Source organism: Bison bison, unplaced genomic scaffold, assembly GCF_000754665.1.
Source record: "Bison bison bison isolate TAMUID 2011002044 unplaced genomic scaffold, Bison_UMD1.0 scf7180017864242, whole genome shotgun sequence".
In the NCBI taxonomy this organism is placed as follows: Eukaryota; Metazoa; Chordata; class Mammalia; order Artiodactyla; family Bovidae; genus Bison; species Bison bison.
In genome coordinates, this window is record NW_011494814.1 from 2671670 (window position 1) to 2677524 (window position 5855).

Sequence of the window (5855 nt, forward strand, 5' to 3'; positions counted from 1 at the left end):
AGTGGGGAAAAAAAAAAAAAAAAAAAAAAAAAACAATCCTTGCGAAAATCCCAGGAGAGTCGTTTCTGCACTATTGTTAACTGAGTTTTACAACGGAAGTAACTGAAACAATAAAGATGGAGTAGCCTGGAAAATCCCATGGACAAAGGAGCCCAGTATGCTGCAGTCCATGGGGTTGCTCAGAGTCAGACACGACTGAGCGACTTCCCTTTCACTTTTCACTTTCATGCACTGGAGAAGGAAATGGCAACCCACTCCAGTGTTCTTGCCTAGAGAATCCCAGGGACAGGGGAGCCTAGTGGGGTGCTGTCTATGGGGTCGCACAGAGTCGGACACGACTGAAGTGACTTAGCAGCAGCAGCAGCTTTCCAAAGGTTTCACAGCTAGTAGGTGTCAGAGTCAGAATCAGAATTGAAACCCAGAAGTGCAGTTCCATATGCCTTAACCACACTACCCTGTCTGCCCAGTATTGTATTGGTTGTGATATTGCCTTGTGTGGTTATGTTTCTGGATGATGAGCCTTTTTGGGTAGAGTTCTTTTTTTTTCCATATTGGTACCCTCATAGCCCTTAAGTGTTTTACAAGTGGTGGGTGCTCAGTACTTGAAGTACACTGAGTCCATCTTCTTGTTTTTGATCCACTGGAAGGGACCTTTGATTTCAAGGATGGCAAGTCCAGGACTAGTGTTCAGGGTAAATAAGATTCAGCTCCCCACAATGTTCAGAACACAAGGTGGAGCCAGCTTCTATGGGAACCCCTGGGATCAACTACCTTACCTGCCTCTCAGATACTGTCCAACCTGGGCTACTCTGGGTATTATGTACCTGAGTGTCAGGAAACCATGAAAGTGAGCATCATCAAATGCTCAGAGAGATAAGCCTTGATCTGCCTTGATCTTACCCAGGGGGAGATTTTCCCATGGGGAGATTCCTCGAAGTGAATGACTAATGGAGGTCAACTCTACAGGGTCAGCCTGTCGGGTACATTCAGGGGTTACTTAGTACTTCTACCCAAAGCAATCTATAGATTTAATGCAATCCCGATCAAGTTACCAATGGTATTTTTCACAGAACTAGAACAAATACCTTCACAATTTGTATGGAAATACAAACAACTTCAAATAGCCAAAGCAATCTTGAGAAAGAAGAATGGAACTGGAGGAATCAACCTGCCTGATTTCAGACTATACTACAAAGCTACAGTCATCAAGACAGTATGGTACTGGCACAAAGACAGAAATATAGATCAATGGAACAAACTAGAGAGCCCAGAGATAAATCCATGCACCTATGGACACCTTATCTTTGACAAAAGAGGCAAAAATATAAAATGGAGAAAAGACAATCTCTTTAACAAGTGGTGCTGGGAAAACTGGTCAACCATCTATAAAATAAAAAAACTAGAACACTTTCTAACACAATACACAAAAATAAACTCAAAATGGATTAACAATTTAAATGCAAGACCAGAAACTATAAAACTCCTAGAGGAAAACATAGGCAAAACACTCTGTGACATAAATCACAGCAAGATCCTCTATGACCCATCTTCCAGAGTAATGGAAATAAAAGTAAAAATAAACAAATGGGATCTAATTAAACATAAAAGCTTTTGCACTATGAAGGAAACTATAAGCAAGGTGAAAAGACAGCCTTCAGAGTGGGAGAAAATAATAGCAAATGAAGCAACTGACAAAGAATTAATTTCAAAAATATGCAAGCAGCTCATGCAACTCAATACCAGAAAAATAAACGATCTAGTCAAAAAATGGGCCAAAGAACTAAACAGACATTTCTCCAAAGAAGACATACAGATAGCTAACACATGAAAAGATGCTCAACATCACTCATTATCAGAGAAATGTAAATCAAAACCACAATGAGGTACCATCTCACACCAGTCAGAATGACTGCTATCAAAAAGTCTACAAACAATAAAGGCTGGAGAGGGTGTGGAGAAAAGGGAACCCTCTTACACTGTTGAATGCAAACTAGTACAGCCACTATGGAGAACAGTGTGGAGATTCCTTAAAAAACTGGAAATAGAACTGCCATATGACCCAGTAATCCCACTGCTGGGCATATACACTGTGGAAACCGGAATTGAAAGAGACACATGTACCCCAAGGTTCATCAAAGCACTGTTTACAATAGCTAGGACATGGAAGCAACTTAGATGTCCATCGGCAGACGAATGGATAAGAAAGCTGTGGTACATATACACAATGGAATATTACTCAGCTATTTAAAAGAATGCATTTGAATCAGTTCTAATCAGGTGGATGAAACTGGAGCCTATTATACACAGTGAAGTAAAAATGAAAAACATCAATACAGTATATTAATGCATATATATATGGAATTTAGAAAGATGGTAACGACGACCCTATATGCAAGACTTCAAAAGAGACACAGATACAAAGAACAGACTTTTGGACTCTGAGGGAGAAGGCGAGGGTGGGATGATTTGAGAGAATAGCATTGAAACATGTATATTATCATATGTAAAACATATGACCAGTCCAACTTCCATGCTTGAAACAGGGCACTCAAAGCCAGTGCACTGGGACAACCCAGAGGAATGGGATGAGGAGGGAGATGGGAGGGATGTTCAGGATGGGGGACACATGTACACCCACGGCTGATTCACGTCAGTGTATAGCAAAAATCACCACAATATTGTAAAGTAATTAGCTTCCAATTAAAATAAATTAATTTAAAAAATAAAAAATAAATAAATGTAGTGAGTATTAGGAGTTCAGCATGGGATACTATTACTAAGATAGGGTCTCTAAATAATAAGCTTCTTGGAGGAGGAAATATTTGAGTTTTGAAGGAAGACGGGAAGGTAAGCCAGTTGGGTACAGCATGTATTAAATTCTTGGAAATGAAACAGTGTAATACATTTTCAGAACTCAAAATGGTGCAGTTTAGCTGGAGAGAAGAATGGGGTACCATGATGATGTGACGGTAGATTAGGCAATAAGATGGACTTTTATATGCTATGCTAAAATTTGGGCTTTATTCTAAATTTGGTCATCATTAATGCAGTGTAACCAGGGAATGACAGGATCAGACCTACCTTTTGAAGATCACTCAGACATCAGTGGTAGTGGAAAGCGGGTAAAGAGTAGAGGTGGAAAGGTTTAAATTAAGGCAATGTATGAAGATAATGGGAGAGATATAAGATAATACTGAGAAAGGGATTGGAAGGTACTAGAATGAAGGACTGCCAGGCCTCAGGTTTGAATGCAGTGCCACTTAACAGGATGGGTAATAGAAGTAAGTTTGTTGTTTTGAAGGTGGGTGAGGAGGAAAAATATAAACCCAGTCTTTATTTGAGCTTGATGTAAATCAGGAAATGTTAGTGGGTATATTCCTCGTTTTTTGATGCCAATGTAAGAGAGGTCAGCCACATCTTCTCACAAATTCCTTTTGGTGTATAATAGGTCTTGAGGCAGTATAATGTTTGTAAACTTTTTACCTGCTATGAGGCCCCTTGAAAAAGAACAAGATTGAATAAGCAGGTTGTATGTTAGTTGCTATAAAATGGAGAGATAGTTCTTAATACTGTGATCTCAGACCTTATTTCATATATAAATAAAATATGGCAGCAAGGGTAAGAAGTCCAATCTGCTTTCCATTAAACAATAATAGCAGTAAAGCAGACATGACAAAACAAGATGTATCACTTTATCTCTCTGAATTACACTCTAAATGGTCGTGAAAATTTTATTGACAGTAGAGAAGAAAAAAAATTAATGCAGTGAATTTTATACGCGATTTCCTGGCACAGCTGTAATTAATGAATCTTTTCTCTTAGATTGTTAAATATTTTTGTCCTATTTTTTAACCAAATGATTATTAGCTACATTAACTTTTAGAAGCTTACTAGTTCATTAAGAATGTTTCCTGGCAACCTAAGCACATAAAAACACATATTATGGTACTTAAAAAGATTAACCTTGTCTTTTATGTGTATATTATATTCACTCAAACAACCAAGAAAAACATTTTTAGCCACTCATCTAGGATTTTGTCTTCACAATGCTCTTATTTTCGATTTCCATCCAAAGATTCTGCTATGAACTGTTTATAATAGCCTGGACATGGAAGCAACCTAGATGTCCATCAGCAGAGGAATGGATAAGAAAGCCCTGGTACATATACACAATAGAATATTACTCAGCCATTAAAAAGAATACATTTGAATCAATTCTAATGAGGTGGATGAAACTGGAGCCTATTATACAGAGTGAAGTAAGCCAGAAAGAAAAACACCAATACAGTATACTAACGCATATATACGAAATTTAGAAAGATGGCAACGACAACCCTATATGCAAGACAGCAAAAGAGACACAGATGTATAGAACAGTCTTTTGGACTCTGTGGGAGAAGGCGAGGGTGGGATGATTTGAGAGAATAGCATTGAAACATGTATATTATCATATGTGAAACAGATCACCAGTCCAGGTTCAATGCATGAGACAGGGTGCTTGGGGCTGGTGAACTGGGATGACCCAGAGGGATGGGATGGGGAGGGTGGTGAGAAGGGGGCTCAGGATGGGGAACATATGTACACCCATGGCTGATTCATGTCAATGTATGGCAAAACCACTACAATATTGTAAAGTAATTAGCCTCCAATTAAAATAAATAAATAAAAAGATTCTGCTATGTATGACAGTATTTGTGAGCCCATTCACTTCTAAAATGTCTGTTAATCAGCCTCCTTTAAGTTTTCTTTCTCCCTCTACCCATTATCAAGATCTAAAGTTTTTCACCTTCCCTTCTCCCAAGAGAAAAATGAAAACAATCGCTCCTGCTCCTCTCTCAAACGCCCCAAACGCAACCCACCCCAGAATTGGAAACCAGGGAGGCAAAGTGGTACATGTTGCAACTTGCGACTGGGAGCACAGACTTTGGAACCAGAGCCCGGAGACAGGGAATCAATCTTCACTTCCTGGAGGATCTGGGCTATTTGTCAAAAGAGAACGTTCCCAAAGCCCCAGGAACTGACTGGTGCTAGGAAACCAGAGAAAGAGCGGGTGACAAGCAGAGAAAGAGGCCCGATCCTCTGGGACTGCCAGAAACACGCAAGGAATGCAAAAGAAACGTCAAGAATCCGGGACCGGCTGCGGCCGGCTAGAAGGACCACTCAGGTTAAAACCCAACTCCGAAGGCAGGAGCGCCGCTGAGACTCGAGTGGGAAACGGCGCTGAGGGGGTTGACTGAACGAGGGAAACCCACTCCTGGGAAGGCAGAAACCGACTCCCTCCCAAATGTCGGAGTCGGTGACCCACAATCCGGTCCCGGCCACCAGACACCTCCGGCGAGCCTGGGGGCTGGCCTAGGGGCGGGGCCAAGCTCTTTCTCCGCCTCTAACGGCAGGCCGACTGCGTCCTCAGTACGCCTGCGTAGGGTGAGGCCGGACTCTATTTGGCTAGTAGGCGAGCGGCGGCATCGGCGTTCTCTACCCAGCATGCTGCGCGGGAGCGGCGGCCCTACGTCTATCCCCTTCCCAACCCTGCCCCCGCTTCCCACTCCCGTCGCGGCCCCCCCTTCCCCTAAAGTGAGTGAGTGAGACGGGCAGATGGAGGAGGGACTGTAATGGCGGCGGCCGACAGCTCCCTGCTCTGACCCACGGCAGGCATACAGCAACGACCCCCTCCCTGCCCCTCTCTCTGCCGGCCTCCGCCCCGCCGCTAGCGCGGGGCCACCCTCTCCGGCCCTTCCCCCAGCCGTCGGCGTCTCGCCCTGCACCCCGGCCGGGGCCCCACACACAATGGACGAGCTCGCCGGAGGCGGTGGTGGCGGCCCGGCGATGGCGTCCCCTCCACGGCAGCAGCAAGG

At 43.0% G+C, this 5855-nt stretch overlaps 1 protein-coding gene across 1 annotated transcript in view; it reads right to left on the minus strand.

Annotated features, from left to right (window-relative positions):
- AP4S1 (adaptor-related protein complex 4, sigma 1 subunit) overlaps positions 1 to 5855 on the minus strand; it is a 51166-nt gene that overhangs the window by 42397 nt on the left and 2914 nt on the right. The window lies entirely within an intron of this gene.